Source organism: Pseudophryne corroboree, chromosome 4 (genome assembly GCF_028390025.1).
Source record: "Pseudophryne corroboree isolate aPseCor3 chromosome 4, aPseCor3.hap2, whole genome shotgun sequence".
NCBI classification, from domain to species: Eukaryota; Metazoa; Chordata; class Amphibia; order Anura; family Myobatrachidae; genus Pseudophryne; species Pseudophryne corroboree.
The window spans coordinates 7,222,307-7,243,546 of NC_086447.1; the positions used below are offsets into that span (position 1 = coordinate 7,222,307).

At 47.8% G+C, this 21,240-nt stretch overlaps 1 long non-coding RNA gene across 1 annotated transcript in view; it reads right to left on the reverse strand.

The window, feature by feature from the left end:
- Positions 1–6,365: 6,365 nt before the first annotated feature.
- The window catches only part of LOC134911049 (uncharacterized), a 41,675-nt gene continuing 26,800 nt past the window's right edge, over positions 6,366–21,240 (reverse strand). Inside the window, exons 4-5 of the long non-coding RNA XR_010176291.1 lie at positions 11,185–11,331; positions 6,366–6,583 (exon numbers count right to left, since the gene is read on the reverse strand). This is a non-coding gene — a long non-coding RNA (uncharacterized LOC134911049). The remainder of the gene's footprint in view (positions 6,584–11,184; positions 11,332–21,240) is intronic.

Consider the following 21,240-nt stretch of genomic DNA (forward strand, 5'->3'; position numbering starts at 1 on the left):
TTTACATTACACCACGCGGTATGAGCCAAAATCTATATTACGCCTCACAGTATGAGTAAACATTTACATTGTGCCACACACCAAGAGATAAAATTCACATTACGCCACACTGTATGAGCCACAATTCAAATTACATCACACTGAATGAGCCGCAATTCGCATTACATCACACTGTATGAGCCGCAATTCACATTACGCCACAGTGTATGAGCCACAACTCACATAACACCACACTGTATGAGCCGCAATTCACATTACGCCACACGGTAGGAAACAAAATTTACATTACACCACGCTTTATGAGATAAAATTCACATTACGCCACACTGTATGAGCCAAAATTTACATTCTGCCACACAGCAAGAGATAATCGCATTACGTCACACGGTATGAGCTGAAATTTACATTACGCCACGCGGTATGAGGCAAAATTCACATTATGCCACGTGCGAATGAGCAGCTGCGGCCTGGCCTGAAAAGACCCCATAGTACCCCCCAAACATATTATATAATACACAGTGCCCCCAAACACATTATGTGACACATGGTGCCCCTCCAAATACATTATATAACACACATTGGTGGTCATTCCGAGTTGATCGCTCGTTATTTTTTTTTCGCAACGGAGCGATCAATCGCTAGCGCGCATGCGCAATGTCCGCACTGCGACTGCGCCAAGTAAATTTGCTATGCAGTCAGGTTTTTTACTCACGGCATTACGAGGATTTTTCTTCGTTCTGGTGATCGTAATGTGATTGACAGGAAGTGGATGTTTCTGGGCGGAAACTGGCCGTTTTATGGGTGTGTGTGAAAAAACGCTGACGTATTTTGGAAAAACGCGGGAGTGGCTGGAGAAACGGGTGCCTGAGCGAACGCTGGGCGTGTGTGTGACGTCAATCCAGGAACGAAACTGACTGAACTGATCGCAATGGCAGAGTAAGTCTGGAGCTACTCAGAAACTGCTAAGAGAGGTCTAATCGCAATATTGCGAATCCGTCGTTCGCAATTTTGAGAAGCTAAGATACACTCCCAGTAGGCGGCGGTTTAGCGTGTGTAAAGCTGCTAAAAGCAGCTTGCGAGCGAACAACTCGGAATGAGGGCCATTATACATTACTTCTGGGTGCAGTCCTGTTCACATGTGGGTTCCGGTAGCAGGTGTTGCTGACAAATGTACTCTACTGCCCCTGCATGTCTGTCGCCGGGCCTGCTGACCGGGCATAGAGGGCGAGTGTAGACAGGAAAGGGTCGGGTGGATGACGGGCGGGGGTGTAGAGAGCGGGTGTGGGCGGGTGTAGTGAGCGGCCGTAAAGAGCGGAAGGTCTCTGAGCGTTGGAAGTCTGTGCAGGCGGACGGCCGTCGAGAGCGGGCTGTCAGTGCCGGCAGGCGTAAAGCGTGGGCGGGCGTACAGTGCGGTCACAGTCAGGAATAGAACTGCACGCTCGGCAATAAGTCAACTACGGGTGTGTGCTGGACATTAGGGGGTGCATGTGTGCACCAGGCACCCCCGTGCGCACGCCTATGATAAATATATATATATATATATATATATACAAACACACAGGTATGTAAACACACACATATATATATATATATATATATATATATACACACATAGACATACACATATATATATATATATATATATATATACACATATATATATATATACACACACATATGTATATATACACACACATATATATATATATATACACACACACATATGTATATATACACATATATATATATATTAATATATATATACATACATATTAAAACCTTAATATAATAGAAAGAGCCATACTTTTTGTGTGCTTTGGCACAGCACAGGTAGGATGGGAGAGCTGCCAGCAACTGGGTGCCTCGTGCCTGCTGCTCCCTCCGCGCCGTCCTCCTTCCCTGCAGTGCAGCCTGCGCGCCCAGCCAATGACTGAGCCGCAGGCTGCTGTTCGTCACATTATTGGGCAGCTGAGCCGTCGCTCAGCTGCCCGTCCATTAGTGACAGCGCTAGCCTTGGGGCGGGAGCCGGAGCCGCCAGGGACAGCAGTTGCTGAGCTGCCCTGGTGACGCGCGTGGCGCTGGCCGGCTCCCGGGAGACGGGAGTGCAGCGCAAAACCGCAGATCGGAAACAGAGATCCGATCTGCGGCGGCGGGGGGCCCTTCGAAAAAAGGGGGCCCGGGGTACTTATCCCCGGGGCCCCCTTCTTAATCCGGCTCTGGACAGCCTCCATTAGGAAGTCTGATTCTCTCTTTGTACTGTTTGGATTTCACAAACATGACTGGCCTGCTAACAAGCAGACCTTGGCCAGATGGATTAGAATGGTGATTGTACATGCTTATATACAGGCTGGTCGTCCAGCTCCTGCTACCATCAAGGCCCATTCTACTCGGTCGGTTGGACCTTCTTGGGTGGCCCGCCGTGGTGCGACCCTTGAACAATTGTGCAAGGCGGCTACGTGGTCCTCAGGGAACACGTTCATAAGGTTCTATCCTTTGATACTTCCGCCTCCCAGGATGCTTCCTTTGGACGCCGGGTTCTTGTGCCCACTACAGTGCGTCCCCTCCCGTAAGGAACTGCTTTGGGACATCCCCGATGTGAATCCTTGTGGAGCCCAGTGTACCCCGCAGCAGAAAAGGAGATTTATGGTAAGAACTTACCATTGCTAAATCTCTTTCTGCGAGGTACACTGGGCTCCACAAGGCGCCCACCCTGACGCACTTAGCTTCTTTGGGTTGCTATTGGCATAGCCGCTGACACCCTCTCCTGCGGTGAGTGTGTGGTGTAATTGGCTACGAGCGATTGCCGTCTCTGGTACCTGCTACTGCATTGGACTGGTTAACGAAACTGAGCTCCTGTGCACGGAGGCGGGGTTATAGAGGAGGCGGCGCTGTGCATCTTGGGAAGAAGGTCAAAGCTTTGAGCCTGTTGGTGCCTCGGATCAAGATCCTACTCTACACCCCGATGTTATTCGTTATGGAGCCCAGTGTACCTCGCAGAAAGAGATTTAACAACGGTAAGTTCTTACCATAAATCTCGTTATTTATATACAGATGGAGCCATCCTCATCTATCCCTGTAATAGGATTATCTGAGACAGAGCAGTCAGACTTAATCCTCTGCTGTATTGTTCTCTCTGTATTGTATTGCAGCTGAGAACAATAGATGAAAGGCTTATGCTAATATGCCTTGGTGCACCTAGGTGCAGAATAGAAGCCTAGATGAGCGAGGCTACACCTGTGGGGCTCTTTCTCCAAAAGGAATCAAGGCTCTTTGGGGTCTATGTACTAAGCACTGGATGGAGGTAAAGAGGACGGAGATAAAGTACCAGCCAATCCGCTCCTAACATATTTGTGGAACAGTAAATTCCGCGGCATCCGGAACATCTAGATAATTTATTTCCCGGCTCCCCTAGACCAGAGGTTTGTTACGGAGAGACTCAGAAGAGGATATGAAATGACGTACGTTCTGCTTATATGTCTCCTCAGGTGTACGGGGAGGGACAGGACACACATACTGTATATTATACCTGGCAGCCACCAGCCCTGGTATTGCACCAACCTATTACCACCAACCCAGATCTTCCCCGCAAGTGCCCAGAGGCGCCCTCTAGTGACTGGCGCCCAGTTTGGGAAGGTGCTCAGATGATACTTTAGGTCGGCCCTAATTAGACCGTCAGTCAATAGGTCGACACGTAAAAGTTCAACAGTGCTTATGGTCGACAGGTACATATGGCCTGCAGGTTCAAATGGTTGACATGACAATAGCCGACACATATATGTTCGATTTAAGTTTTTTGTTGCTTTTTTTCATACTTTACCATCTAGGAAGACTGCGGTTGGGAATAGTAACATTTGCCCTCATTGTGAGTTGATCACAGCAGCAAGTGTGTTAGAAATTGGGCAAAACCATGTGCACTGCAGGTGGGGTAGATGTAACATGTGCAGAGAGAGTTAGATTTGGGAGGGTTATATTGTTTCTGTGCAGGGTAAATGCTGGCTGCTTTATTTTTACACTGCAATTTAGATTTCAGTTTGAACACACCCCACCCAAATCTAACTCTCTCTGCACATGTTACATCTGCCCCACCTGCAGTGCACATGTTACATCTGCCCCACCTGCAGTGCACATGTTACATCTGCCCCACCTGCAGTGCACATGTTATATCTGCCCCACCTGCACTGCACATGGTTTTGCCCAACTGCTAACAAATTTGCTGCTACAATCAACTTAGAATGAGGCCCGTTGTTCGCTGCGTAGCGATCAGTTAAAAAATGGAAAAACTGCGCATGCGTATGCACCGCAATGCACGCACGCGGTGTACGGGTACAAAGAGCATCGTGGTTTTGCACAGGTTCTAGCGACGCTTCCAGTCGCACTGCCGATCGCAAGGAGATTGACAGGAAGAGGGCGTTTGTGGGTGTCAACTGACCGTTTTCTGGGAGTGTTTGGGAAAACGCAGGCGTGGCCGGGCGTTTGCAGGGCGGGTGTCTGACGTCAATTCCGGGACCTTCGTCGCAGCAATCATCGCACAGGATAAGTAACTACGGGGCTGATCTTGTTCTGCACAAAATGTTTTTGTAGCCGCTCTGCTGCACAGGCGTTCACACTCCTGCAAAGTGAAAATACACTCCCGGTGGAAGGCGGCATAGCGTTTGCACGGCTGCGAAAAGTAGCTAGCGAGCGATCAACTCGGAATAAGGGCCATTGCCGGAAGCGCGGTGAGCGGGGGACGCGGTGCACTAATTGGGGTCGCATGTGCTTTGAATGAGAAAATTACACCACAACTAAAAATGTTGGTTCCACCATTTCCATGTGGACCTTCTCCGGAGTGTTCCTTTTACCTGTCAGCATAATGACCCTGATGAACTTTTTCCATGTCAAATATACAGATGGGTCCACGGTTATCTTGGCTTCTCTGCTGCACCTAGATGCACCATGGTTTATTAGCATAATCCTTTCATCTATTGTTCTCAGCTGCAATACAATACAGAGAGAATAATACAGCAGGGGATTAAGTCTGACTGCCCTGGCTCACTTACTCCTATTAAAGGCCAAGAAAAACATGGCTCCATCTGTGCAGGTCAAACTACTGACCTCTACCTAATTAGGGTGGACCCAGTGACCCGTACCCGTTTGGGAACCACTTCCGTAATGTCTAAGTTGCTGTACAATATGTTCATGTGAGTTGTTGCAAGAGGAATTTCAATGTTTGCATTTGTGTGAGGAACTAACGTATTGGGCGAGACGTAACAGCGTCAGATATTGCGGGAGGGGCGGGATGTAACAGCGTCCGAGATCATGGGAGGGGCGGGATGTAACAGTTTCCAAGATCGCGGGAGGGCGAGACGTAACAGTGTCCGAGATCGTGGGAGGGGCGAGACGTAACAGCGTCCGAGATCGCGGGAAGGGCGGGATGTAACAGCGTCCGAGATAGCGGGAGGGGCGAGATGTAACAGCGTCCGAGATTGCGGGAGGGGCGAGACGTAACAGCGTCCGAGATCGCGGGAGGGGCGGGATGTAACAGCGTCCGAGATCGCGGGAGGGGCGGGATGTAACAGTGTCCGAGATCGCGGGAGGGGCCGTCATCCCGCGCCTCCGGCACTCTCAGACGCTGTTACAGCGCGCCTGTTCTGTCTGATCAGCAGAAACTCCAGAACTCCCAGTGTGGATTCATGTGTGAGAGTAAATTATAAGATGATATTTATTGTGTGGATTCTCTGTTTAGTAATTCTCGGGATAAAGTGGTTTATTGGAAGCGATTGTACCCTGCGTGTCTAGGCTGCCCTCCTCACCTCTCTGTCATCTTCATCAGGACCAAAAGAACCTGCACAAGGTGGAATAGTCCATCAGTGGCTGGTAAGGTCTAAGGGTCTTACACCAACCTACTCTTCCTCCATCCAGCGGTGTCATCATCCACCTGATCCCAGAAAATGCTCTCATTAATATTGTGCGTTGTACCAAGGGGTGTAGTATGGTAGGCCGGCGGTCGGGCTCCCGTCGACCAGCATACTGGCGCCGGGAGCCTTACCGCCGGCTTACCGACAGTGTGGCGAGCGCAAATGAGCCCCTTGCGGGCTCGCTGCGCTCGCCACGCTGCGGGCACGGTGGCGCACTACACATGCCATGCTATTTTATTCTCCCTCCAGGGAGGTCGTGGATCCCCACGAGGGAGAATAAGTGTCGGTATGCCGGCTGTCGGGATTCTGTTGGGGCTTCATCCGTGTGCATGCAGCCAGACCCAGAGGCAGCGGAACAAAATAAGGGCCATTGGATAGATAAGTGTCTGCCAACCCCAGGAGGGTATGAGGATGGGCACTGCCAGCGCTGAGCGATAGGGAAATAAGTGCCAACCAACAAATACAGAGAGGTGTGCGATCTCATAGTTTATTATGTTATGTGTATGACAGTGATGCAATGTATCTCCATTCATAGGAGACAGGACAAAGAAACGTTCTTCTGCATGAAGTGAATGATCCTGTAATTGCTGTGAGAAAGGTAGGTAGGAGGTTCTGCAGCAGCTCTGCCGTCACAGTGGGTTCATGCTGCGGCCTCTTCTGTCCCTTGCTGAGACATCAGGACTTAGCTGTATATGAGAGACATTGTACATGCAGCGTTACTCTCTGTATAGCACCATCAGCATATATGTATTGTGTATATGTATTGTGTATAGTATTGTGTATATGTATTGTGTATATGTATTGTGTATATGTATATGTATTGTGTATATGTATAGTGTATATGAGAGACATTGTACATGCAGCGTTACTCTCTGTATAGCACCATCAGCATATATGTATTGTGTATATGTATTGTGTATAGTATTGTGTATATGTATTGTGTATATGTATATGTATTGTGTATATGTATAGTGTATATGAGAGACATTGTACATGCAGCGTTACTCTCTGTATAGCACCATCAGCATATATGTATTGTGTATATGTATTGTGTATGTGTATATGTATTGTGTATATGTATATGTATTGTGTATATGTATTGTGTATATGTATTGTGTATATGTATTGTGTATGTGTATATGTATATGTATTGTGTATGTGTATATGTATTATGTATATGTATTGTGTATATGTATTGTGTATATGTATAGTGTATATGTATTGTGTATATGTATAGTGTATATGTATATGTATTGTGTATATGTATAGTGTATTTGTATTGTGTATATGAGAGACATTGTACATGCAGCGTTACTCTCTGTATAGCACCATCAGCATATATGTATTGTGTATATGTATATGTATTGTGTATATGTATGTATAGTGTATATGTTTAGTGTATATGAAAGACATTGTACATGCAGCGTTACTCTCTGTATAGCACCATCAGCGTATATGTATTGTGTATATGTATTGTGTATATGTATATGTATTGTGTATATGAGAGACATTGTACATGCAGTGTTACTCTCTGTATAGCACCATCAGCATATATGTATTGTGTATATGTATATGCATTGTGTATATGTATTGTGTATATGAGAGACATTGTACATGCAGCGTTACTCTCTGTATAGCACCATCAGCATATATGTATTGTGTATATGTATTGTGTATATGTATTGTGAATGTGTATATGTATTATGTATATGTATGTGTATATGTATGTGTATATGTATTGTGTAGATGTATAGTGTATATGTATATATATATATATATATATATATATACAAACAGAAAGATCAGCACTCACCATAGCAAGCTCACTTATCCTCACAACATCAATAAACAAATGATGGGGGTTTAGTTAGTGAATTGGCCAATGCACGGAAGCCTGCACACCGCTCGCCAAGGTTCCCCACCTTCTTGCAGGTCCTACACTATCACAGAGTCTCAAAAATTAAAACCTGGCAACTGTATCACACATAATATACTGCACACATGCCCACTAGGTTTAATGTGTATCTGCCATGCATCTTATGGCTTTTAAAAGGTACACTAGTCACCTGACACTGGCTGATAAATTACTAAGGAGCAGCTGACACAGGTTTAGAACAAGTGAGATTACACAGGGGTGCGTGAAAAGGCCTGTGACCACGGTTAATAAGAGTTAACCAAAGATTAACCCCGTAATAAACAAACAAATCTAGAAAACCACAGCACTCGCTACCCCAGAAGCGGGGTGCAATATCTGCACTCACCACTCATAGGGTGGGGTGCATGCAGCCCATGGCCACCAACCCAACGTTTATTACGGGGTTAATCTTTGGTTAACTCTTATTAACCGTGGTCACAGGCCTTTTCACGCACCCCTGTGTAATCTCACTTGTTCTAAACCTGTGTCAGCTGCTCCTTAGTAATTTATCAGCCAGTGTCAGGTGACTAGTGTACCTTTAAAAGCCATAAGATGCATGGCAGATACACATTAAACCTAGTGGGCATGTGTGCAGTATATTATGTGTGATACAGTTGCCAGGTTTTAATTTTTGAGACTCTGTGATAGTGTAGGACCTGCATGAAGGTGGGGTACCTTGGTGAACGGTGTGCAGGCTTCCGTGCATTGGCCAATTCACTAACTAAACCCCCATCATTTATTTATTGATGTTTTGAGGATAAGTGAGCTTGCTATGGTGAGTGCTGAACTTTCTATTTGTATATATTTGGGTTGGTGGCCATGGGCTGCATGCACCCCACCTTATGAGTGGTGAGTGCAGATATATTGCACCCCGCTTCTGGGGTGGCGAGTGCTGTGGTTTTCTAGATTTGTTTGTATATATATATATATATATATATTTATTGTGTATATGAGAGACCATGTACATGCAGCGTTACTCTCTGTATAGCACCATCAGCATATATGTATTGTGTATATGTATTGTGTATATGTATATGTATAGTGTATATGTATAGTGTATATGTATTGTGTATATGTATTGTGTATATGAGAGACATTGTACATGCAGTGTTAGTCTCTGTATAGCACCATCAGCATATATGTATTGTGTATATGTATATGTATTGTGTATATGTATAGTGTATATGTATTGTGTATATGTATAGTGTATATGAGAGACATTGTACATGCAGTGTTAGTCTCTGTATAGCACCATCAGCATATATGTATTGTGTATATGTATATGTATTGTGTATATGTATAGTGTATATGTATTGTGTATATGTATAGTGTATATGAGAGACATTGTACATGCAGTGTTAGTCTCTGTATAGCACCATCAGCATATATGTATTGTGTATATGTATTGTGTATATGTATTGTGTATATGTATAGTGTATATATATTGTGTATATGAGAGACATTGTACATGCAGTGTTAGTCTCTGTATAGCACCATCAGCATATATGTATTGTGTATATGTATAGTGTATATGTATATATATATATCGTGTATATGTATTATGTATATGTATTGTGTATATGAGAGACATTGTACATGCAGCGTTAGTCTCTGTATAGCACCATTAGGGAGCAGTACACCTCCTGTCATAGCAATATATCATACTAAACACCTCATTCCTCTTATAACAGGTGATCAGAAATATTGTGTATATGTATTGTGTATTTGTATTATGCATATGTGTATATGTATATGTGTTATGTACAGTATATGTGTATATGTATATATATTGTGTATACAGTATGTATTGTGTATATGTATTGGGTATATGTATATGGGTAATGTACAGTATATGTGTATATGTATTGTGTATACAGTATGTATTGTGTATATGTATTTTGTATACAGTATGTATTGTGTATATGTGTTATACACAATACATATACACATATACTGTACATAACACATATACACAATACATATACACATATACTGTACATATGTGTTATGTACAGTATATGTGTATATGTGTTATGTACAGTATATGTGTATATGTATTGTGTATATGTGTTATGTACAGTATGTGTATATGTATTGTGTATATGTATATGTATATGTATATATATATATATATAGTGTATATACTGTAGTATGCATTGTGTATATGTATTGTGTATTTTGTATGTATAGTGTATATGTATTGTGTATATGTATATATTGTGTATATGTATAGTGTATATCTATGCGGATTGTGTATAGTGTATCTATATTGTGTATATGTATTGTGTATCTGTAGTGTATATATATATATATATATATATTGTGTATATGTATTTTGTATGTGTATTCTGTATATGTATAGTATATATGTATTGTGTATATGTTGTATATATATTGTGTATATGTGTTTATAAACCGCACATGTTACTCTGCACTGTACGCCGGGGCTCCGGATTGCTGCTGGTGTGCACGGTTGGTTTATCACTGTCTCTGGGAGGGCCCAGTGATCCAGGGCTCTGGAGGTGGGTAAGACGGGACGCTGAGACCCACTGGGTCACCGTTGTGCCTTTTACCCCCGAGCGGGCCGTTCTGAGCATCTTTCCGATGGGGGCAGAGACTTAATCCGGGCAGTAGGAAATGATTGCTTGGTGTAAGTGCTGCAGCAAAAGACCCTCCTACAGGAATGTATACACCCAACCCCGATTCATTTCCAATGACAGTATATAAGGGGGGAAATTCAGCAGCAGTCACATCTCCCCGCACTCCCATGCAGTGCATGCGCACAGGACCTGTACGCGGGCGGGGAGATGCGATCTCATCTCTGTAATGCGGACCCCTGGGCCTGATTGACAGGCAGTGGCGTTCACGGGGCGGGGACGCAGCGTTGAGGGGAATTTGCATGCTGGCCGGGGAGATGCCATCGCAATCGCATCTCGGTTATGTGAACGCCTCTGTCTGATGGACAGGCAGAGGCGTTCGTGGGGCGGCAACGCGGTGTTGCGGGGATGGTGACATGGCAGTGGGTGGGCGTGGCATGGGAAACGGGGGTAGGTTCGGGGGGCGGCCGTGTGTCGTCACAAACGAGCGTTTTTTTGCCAATCTGTGCATGTGCAAACTATCAAAGTGCGATCGCATCCCTGACGGATGCAATTACATTTTGATTGACGGCGGCGGCTGTTGGGGGGGGATCAATGCGGTGTTGCGGAGGCGTGTCTGGATGGTTATCCGGGGCAGCTGCGTGACGTCACACGCCTTTCCTCCCTGGCAGTAGTGTGTAACGCTTGTGTGTGTTATTTATTGTGTAGTTTAATACAATGATTCCCCAGCTCACCCTCCTGTCTGTGTGTGACCCGGACGCTGAGCTCCACTTACCGACAGGATCCGCGCATTGTATGTGGCAGCCGGTGTCACAGCACTTCTGGCTGCCGTCACACGCCCAGTCGCTGGTACAGTCCGTTATAGTGCTATCTCCACACGGTGCAAACGTATTGACCACCGGACACTCGCCTGGTTTCTTCCCTGTAGAGAGAGACACGTCACTGGCTGGTATATACAGAGGAAGCAGGGACAGCCGCTGTCACATCTATATACTCATTATATATAATATACTGTACTGAGCGTCAGCCTTTCTGCCAACATGAATGGGGCAGTAATAATAATAATCTAGTTCCAGATGTGTAATCACTGCTGGCCCCTTCTTGTAGCACCCTGCAGCCACTATCGCCGTGGCAGTGCCCCCGGATGCTCCGGTAGTTAGGGGGTGGGGCCGCTACAGGGCGTTGCGGAGCCTCATATGCCGCTCAGTGGTTATATTGAAGAGAGATTTGCTATTCTATCAGTAGTCAGCCGGCAACATATTTTTTCCACTTTTAACCAATGTGCCCCCTTACTGGTTAATGCGCCTCATTCAGACCTGATCGCAAAAGCAAAATGTTTCTCTAATGGGCAAAACCATATGCACTGCAGGTGGGGCAGATGTAACATGTGCAGAGAGAGTTAGATTTGGGTGTGGTGTATTGTTTCTGTGCAGGGTAAATACTGGCTGCTTTATTTTTACACTGCAATTTAGACTTCATTTTGAACACACCCCACCCAAATCTCTCTCTCTCTCTCTGCACATGTTACATCCGCCCCTCCTGCACTGCACATGTTACATCTCCCACCCCTGCACTGCACATGTTACATCGCCCCCACCTGCACTGCACATGTTACATCTGCCCCACCTGCACTGCACATCTTACATCTGCCCCACCTGCACTATGCATGTTACATCTGCCCCACCTGCACTGCACATGTTACATCGCCCCCACCTGCAGTGCACATGTTACATCTGCCCCACCTGCACTGCACATGTTACATTGCCCCCACCTGCACTGCACATGTTACATCTGCCCCACCTGCACTATGCATGTTACATCTCCCTCACCTGTAGTGCACATGTTATATCTGCCCACCCCGCACTGCACATGTTACATCTCTCCCACCTGCACTGCACATGTTACATCTCCCCACCTGCAGTTCACATGTTACATCTCCCCACCTGCAGTGCACATGTTACATCTGCCCCCACCTGCAGTGCACATGTTACATCTGCCCCCACCTGCAGTGCACATGTTACATCTGCCCCACCTGCACTGCACATGTTACATCTGCCCACCTGCACTGCACATGTTACATCTGCCCACCTGCACTGCTCATGGTTTTACTCATTACAGAAAAAGTTTGCTATTGCGATCAGGTCTTAATAAGGCCCATTGCCTGGTGCACAGAGATGGTGCAGGGTGGGGGGGTGTTCTGATGCCCCTATCTCTCCCATCCTGGTATCCATAAGCACACAGGGCCCCTTTTAGTCCTCTGTTGTATATATTGCTGCACATTTTATACTTTCAATAAAAAGTTTAAAACAACAACAAAGAAAATCCATTGTGATGTCACAGCGCTGATGTTACTATGAAAGCCTGTGTCTCGCTTGTATGGACATTTGGTTTTATGCCGTAGGACGAGCAGGAGAGAATTTCCTGATAGCGGGAAGAAAATGTTTCAATAAATTATGTTTTTGGACCTTCTTGTTTCAGAGTGTATGTGCAGGGCACTTTCATGTGCAGGACACTTTCATGTGCAGGACACTTTCATATGCAGGACAAACTTTAAATCCCGTTTGGTAGCACGAGTTGTAGGGTAATTAGGTATTAATTCTGGAGGTGCCAGCCAATTAAAAGCTTATTCTAATGCACTTTTGGCCGTGCTTCACGCTGGACAGGGGGGTGCGGTCAGCCCTTCATACATTCCGGCCCTGATCCGCCACCCCCTCTCTCTGCGCCACTGCCTGTTCTTTGTTATGGAGGGGAGAGTTGGGGTCCTGTTAGTGCCGGCAGGGATGTACCCCGTTTTCTGTGTTCTCCCCCCGTCCCCCATTTTTCTTGTGTTGGCAACGCAGTTTTTAATAATACTCAAACATGCTCAAACAGTAATAGCACACAGGTAAAGAAGCGTCTATAATAATGCAGGGACACATGGATAGCACCAGGGACTACCGGTGGATCATTGGAAAGTCCAAACTGCACCAACGTCCACCCACAAGCCAGGTATGTAACCCAGCCCTCTGTACCCAGAATATATATGTGACAGGGACAGGACAGAGGTGACAGGACATTGCGGACAGGTTAGAGGTGACAGGGACAGGACAGAGGTGACAGGACATTGGGGACAGGTTAGAGGTGACAGGAACAGAACAGAGGTGACAGGACAGAGGTGACAAGACATTGCGGACAGGTTAGAGGTGACAGGGACAGTACAGAGGTGACAGGGACAGGACAGAGGTGACAGGACATTGGGGACAGGACAGAGGTGACAGTACAGGACAGAGGTGAAAGGGACAGGACAGAGGTGACAGGGACAGGATAGAGGTGACAGGACATTGGGGACAGGATAGAGGTGACAGGAACAGAACAGAGGTGACCGGGACAGAGCAGAGGTGACAGGACATTGGGGACAGGGACAGGACAGAGGTGACAGGACAGAGGGGACAGGGACAGAGATGACAGGGACAGGACAGAGGTGACAGGGACAGGTTAGAGGTGACAGGACAGAAGGGACAGGGACAGGGTAGAGGTGACAGGACAGAGGTGACAGGGACAGGATAGAGGGGACAGGACAGAGGTGACAAGACATTGCGGACAGGTTAGAGGTGACAGGGACAGGTTAGAGGTGACAGGACAGAGGGGACAGGGACAGGGTAGAGGTGACAGGACAGAGGTGACAGGGACAGGATAGAGGGGACAGGGACAGGATAGAGGTGACAGGACAGAGGTGACAGGGACAGGATAGAGGTGACAGGACAGAGGGGACAGGGACAGGACAGAGGCGACAGGGACAGGACAGAGGTGACAGGGACAGGATAGAGGTGACAGGACAGAGGGGACAGGGACAGGACAGAGGTGACAGGGACAGGACAGAGGGGACAGGGACAGGACAGAGGTGACAGGGACAGGATAGAGGTGACAGGACAGAGGGGACAGGGACAGGACAGAGGGGACAGGGACAGGACAGAGGGGACAGGGACAGGACAGAGGGGACAGAACAGAGGGGACAGGGATAGGACAGAGGTGACCGGGACAGGACAGAGGTGACAGGACAGAGGGGACCGGGACAGGATAGAGGTGACAGGACAGAGGGGACAGGGACAGGACAGAGGTGAAAGGACAGAGGTGACAGGACAGAGGTGACAGGGACAGAGGTGACAGGACAAAGGTGACAGGGACAGGACAGAGGTGACAGGACAGAGGTGACAGGGACAGGACAGAGGTGACAGGGACAGAGGTGACAGGGACAGGACAGAGGTGACAGGGACAGGATAGAGGTGACAGGACAGAGGGGACAGGGACAGGACAGAGGTGACAGGGACAGGACAGAGGGGACAGGGACAGGACAGAGGCGACAGGTACAGGACAGAGGTGACAGGGACAGGATAGAGGTGACAGGACAGAGGGGACAGGGACAGGACAGAGGTGACAGGGACAGGACAGAGGGGACAGGGACAGGACAGAGGTGACAGGGACAGGATAGAGGTGACAGGACAGAGGGGACAGGGACAGGACAGAGGGGACAGGGACAGGACAGAGGGGACAGGGACAGGACAGAGGGGACAGAACAGAGGGGACAGGGATAGGACAGAGGTGACCGGGACAGGACAGAGGTGACAGGACAGAGGGGACCGGGACAGGATAGAGGTGACAGGACAGAGGGGACAGGGACAGGACAGAGGTGAAAGGACAGAGGTGACAGGACAGAGGTGACAGGGACAGAGGTGACAGGACAAAGGTGACAGGGACAGGACAGAGGTGACAGGACAGAGGTGACAGGGACAGGACAGAGGTGACAGGGACAGAGGTGACAGGGACAGGACAGAGGTGACAGGGACAGGACAGAGGTGACAGGGACAGAGGTGACAGGGACAGGACAGAGGTGACAGGGACAGGATAGAGGTGACAGGGACAGAGGTGACAGGGACAGAGGTGACAGGGACAGAGGGGACAGGACAGAGGTGACAGGGACAGGACAGAGGTGACAGGGACAGAGGTGACAGGGACAGAGGTGACAGGGACAGAGGGGACAGGGACAGGATAGAGGTGACAGGGACAGGACAGAGGTGACAGGGACAGGATAGAGGTGACAGGGACAGGACAGAGGTGACAGGGACAGGATAGAGGGGACAGGGACAGGACAGAGGGGACAGGGACAGGACAGAGGTGACAGGGACAGGACAGAGGGGACAGGAACAGGACAGGACAGAGGGGACAGGACAGAGGGGACAGGGACAGGACAGAGGGCACAAGGACAGGACAGAGGTGACAGGGACAGGACAGAGGGGACAGGGACAGGACAGAGGGGACAAGGACAGGACAGAGGTGACAGGGACAGGACAGAGGGGACAGGGACAGGACAGAGGGGACAAGGACAGGACAGAGGTGACAGGGACAGGACAGAGGGGACAGGGACAGGACAGAGGGGACAAGGACAGGACAGAGGTGACAGGACAGAGGGGACAGGACATAGGGGACAGGGACAGGACAGAGGTCACAGGACATAGGGGACAGGGACAGGACAGAGGGGACAGGACTCTCCACAAGTATTTGAGCACTTACTAATAGGTGTGGATCATAGGGTCGATCACACTTAGGTCGACAGCCATTATGTCAATTACTATTGGTCGACATCGACTAGGTCAACACCTGAAACAGGTTGACACGGTTATTTTTTTTGGAGTCGTTTTCTTCGTAAAGTGACCGGGAACTCCAATTAGTGCAGCGTGTCCCCTCACATGGCTCGCTTCCCTCCCTATAGTACATGTCACCCTAGTGACTGTCCACCTATAGTACATGTCACCCTAGTGACTGTCCACCTATAGTACATGTCACCCTAGTGACTGTCCACCTATTGTACGTGTCACCCTAGTGACTGTCCACCTATTGTACGTGTCACCCTAGTGACTGTCCACCTATAGTACGTGTCACCCTAGTGACTGTCCACCTATTGTACGTGTCACCCTAGTGACTGTCCACCTATTGTACGTGTCACCCTAGTGACTGTCCACCTATAGTACGTGTCACCCTAGTGACTGTCCACCTATTGTACGTGTCACCCTAGTGACTGTCCACCTATAGTACGTGTCACCCTAGTGACTGTCCACCTATAGTACGTGTCACCCTAGTGACTGTCCACCTATAGTACATGTCACCCTAGTGACTGTCCACCTATAGTACATGTCACCCTAGTGACTGTCCACCTATAGTACATGTCACCCTAGTGACTGTCCACCTATTGTACATGTCACCCTAGTGACTGTCCACCTATAGTACGTGTCACCCTAGTGACTGTCCACCTATAGTACATGTCACCCTAGTGACTGTCCACCTATTGTACGTGTCACCCTAGTGACTGTCCACCTATAGTACGTGTCACCCTAGTGACTGTCCACCTATAGTACATGTCACCCTAGTGACTGTCCACCTATAGTACATGTCACCCTAGTGACTGTCCACCTATAGTACATGTCACCCTAGTGACTGTCCACCTATAGTACATACATGTCACCCTAGTGACTGTCCACATATAGTACATACATGTCACCCTAGTGACTGTCCACCTATAGTACATGTCACCCTAGTGACTGTCCACCTATAGTACATGTCACCCTAGTGACTGTCCACCTATAGTACAGGTCACCCTAGTGACTGTCCACCTATAGTACAGGTCACCCTAGTGACTGTCCACCTATAGTACGTGTCACCCTAGTGACTGTCCACCTATAGTACATGTCACCGTAGTGACTGTCCACCTATAGTACATGTCACCCTAGTGACTGTCCACCTATAGTACATGTCACCCTAGTGACTGTCCACCTATAGTACGTGTCACCCTTGTGACTGTCCACCTATAGTACATACATGTCACCCTAGTGACTGTCCACCTATAGTACATACATGTCACCCTAGTGACTGTCCACCTATAGTACAGGTCACCCTAGTGACTGTCCACCTATAGTACATGTCACCCTAGTGACTGTCCACCTATAGTACGTGTCACCCTAGTGACTGTCCACCTATAGTACGTGTCACCCTAGTGACTGTCCACCTATAGTACGTGTCATCCCAGTGACTGTCCACCTATAGTACATGTCACCCTAGTGACTGTCCACCTATAGTACAGGTCACCATAGTGATTGTCCACCTATAGTACAGGTCACCCTAGTGACTGTCCACCTATAGTACGTGTCACCCTAGTGACTGTCCACCTATAGTACATGTCACCCTAGTGACTGTCCACCTATAGTACGTGTCACCCTAGTGACTGTCCACCTATAGTATATACATGTCACCCTAGTGACTGTCCACCTATAGTACATACATGTCACCCTAGTGACTGTCCACCTATAGTACAGGTCACCCTAGTGACTGTCCACTTATAGTACATGTCACCCTAGTGACTGTCCACCTATAGTACATGTCACCCTAGTGACTGTCCACCTATAGTACGTGTCACCCTAGTGACTGTCCACCTATAGTACGTGTCACCCTAGTGACTGTCCACCTATAGTACGTGTCACCCTAGTGACTGTCCACCTATAGTACGTGTCATCCCAGTGACTGTCCACCTATAGTACATGTCACCCTAGTGACTGTCCACCTATAGTACAGGTCACCATAGTGATTGTCCACCTATAGTACAGGTCACCCTAGTGACTGTCCACCTATAGTACAGGTCACCCTAGTGACTGTCCACCTATAGTACGTGTCACCCTAGTGACTGTCCACCTATAGTACATGTCACCCTAGTGACTGTCCACCTATAGTACAGGTCACCCTAGTGACTGTCCACCTATAGTACAGGTCACCCTAGTGACTGTCCACCTATAGTACAGGTCACCCTAGTGACTGTCCACCTATAGTACAGGTCACCCTAGTGACTGTCCACCTATAGTACGTGTCACCCTCGTGACTGTCCACCTATAGTACATGTCACCCTAGTGACTGTCCACCTATAGTACAGGTCACCCTGGTGACTGTCCACCTATAGTACAGGTCACCCTAGTGACTGTCCACCTATAGTACAGGTCATCCTAGTGACTGTCCACCTATAGTACATGTCACCCTAGTGACTGTCCACCTATAGTACATGTCACCCTAGTGACTGTCCACCTATAGTACGTGTCACCCTAGTGACTGTCCACCTATAGTACGTGTCACCCTAGTGACTGTCCATCTATAGTACATGTCACCCTAGTGACTGTCCACCTATAGTACGTGTCACCCTAGTGACTGTCCACCTATAGTACGTGTCACCCTAGTGACTGTCCACCTATAGTACGTGTCACCCTAGTGGCTGTCCACCTATAGTACGTGTCACCCTAGTGACTGTCCACCTATAGTACGTGTCACCCTAGTGACTGTCCACCTATAGTACATGTCACCCTAGTGACTGTCCACCTATAGTACGTGTCACCCTAGTGACTGTCCACCTATAGTACGTGTCACCCTAGTGACTGTCCACCTATAGTACGTGTCACCCTAGTGACTGTCCACCTATAGTACGTGTCACCCTAGTGACTGTCCATCTATAGTACATGTCACCCTAGTGACTGTCCACCTATAGTACGTGTCACCCTAGTGACTGTCCACCTATAGTACGTGTCACCCTAGTGACTGTCCACCTATAGTACGTGTCACCCTAGTGGCTGTCCACCTATAGTACGTGTCACCCTAGTGACTGTCCACCTATAGTACGTGTCACCCTAGTGACTGTCCACCTATAGTACATGTCACCCTAGTGACTGTCCACCTATAGTACGTGTCACCCTAGTGACTGTCCACCTATAGTACGTGTCACCCTAGTGACTGTCCACCTATAGTACGTGTCACCCTAGTGACTGTCCACCTATAGTATATGTCACCCTAGTGACTGTCCACCTATAGTACGTGTCACCCTAGTGACTGTCCACCTATAGTACGTGTCACCCTAGTGACTGTCCACCTATAGTACATGTCACCCTAGTGACTGTCCACCTATAGTACATGTCACCCTAGTGACTGTCCACCTAAAGTACGTGTCACCCTAGTGACTGTCCACCTATAGTACGTGTCACCCTAGTGACTGTCCACCTATAGTACATGTCACCGTAGTGACTGTCCACCTATAGTACATGTCACCCTAGTGACTGTCCACCTATAGTACATGTCACCCTAGTGACTGTCCACCTATAGTACAGGTCACCCTAGTGACTGTCCACCTATAGTACATACATGTCACCCTAGTGACTGTCCACCTATAGTACATACATGTCACCCTAGTGACTGTCCAACTATAGTACAGGTCACCCTAGTGACTGTCCACCTATAGTACGTGTCACCCTAGTGACTGTCCACCTATAGTACATGTCACCGTAGTGACTGTCCACCTATAGTACATGTCACCGTAGTGACTGTCCACCTATAGTACATGTCACCCTAGTGACTGTGCACCTATAGTACACGTCACCCTAGTGACTGTCCACCTATAGTACATGTCACCCTAGTGACTGTCCACCTATAGTACATGTCACCGTAGTGACTGTCCACCTATAGTACATGTCACCCTAGTGACTGTCCACCTATAGTACGTGTCACCCTAGTGACTGTCCACCTATAGTATGGGTCACCCTAGTGACTGTCCACCTATAGTACATGTCACCCTAGTGACTGTCCACCTATAGTACATGTCACCGTAGTGACTGTCCACCTATAGTACATGTCACCCTAGTGACTGTCCACCTATAGTACGTGTCACCCTAGTGACTGTCCACCTATAGTATATGTCACCCTAGTGACTGTCCACCTATAGTACATGTCACCCTAGTGACTGTCCATCTATAGTACATGTCACCGTAGTGACTGTCCACCTATAGTACATGTCACCCTAGTGACTGTCCACCTATAGTACGTGTCACCCTAGTGACTGTCCACCTATAGTACGTGTCACCCTAGTGACTGTCCACCTATAGTACATGTCACCCTAGTGACTGTCCACCTATAGTACATGTCACCCTAGTGACTGTCCACCTATAGTACGTGTCACTCTAGTGACTGTCCACCTATAGTACGTGTCACCCTAGTGACTGTCCACCTATAGTACATGTCACCCTAGTGACTGTCCACCTATAGTACATGTCACCCTAGTGACTGTCCACCTATAGTACATGTCACCCTAGTGACTGTCCACCTATAGTACATGTCACCCTAGTGACTGTCCACCTATAGTACGTGTCACCCTAGTGACTGTCCACCTATAGTACAGGTCACCCTAGTGACTGTCCACCTATAGTACGTGTCACCCTAGTGACTGTCCACCTATAGTACATGTCACCCTAGTGACTGTCCACCTATAGTACATGTCACCCTAGTGACTGTCCACCTATAGTACGTGTCACCCTAGTGACTGTCCACCTATAGTACATGTCACCCTAGTGACTGTCCACCTATAGTACATGTCACCCTAGTGACTGTCCACCTATAGTACGTGTCACCCTAGTGACTGTCCACCTATAGTACATGTCACCCTAGTGACTGTCCACCTATAGTACGTGTCACCCTAGTGACTGACCACCTATAGTACAGGTCACCCTAGTGACTGTCCACCTATAGTACAGGTCACCCTAGTGACTGTCCACCTATAGTACATGTCACCCTAGTGACTGTCCACCTATAGTACGTGTCACCCTAGTGACTGTCCACCTATAGTACATGTCACCCTAGTGACTGTCCACCTATAGTACATGTCACCCTAGTGACTGTCCACCTATAGTACGTGTCACCCTAGTGCATGTCCACCTATAGTACATGTCACCCTAGTGACTGTCCACCTATAGTACGTGTCACCCTAGTGACTGTCCACCTA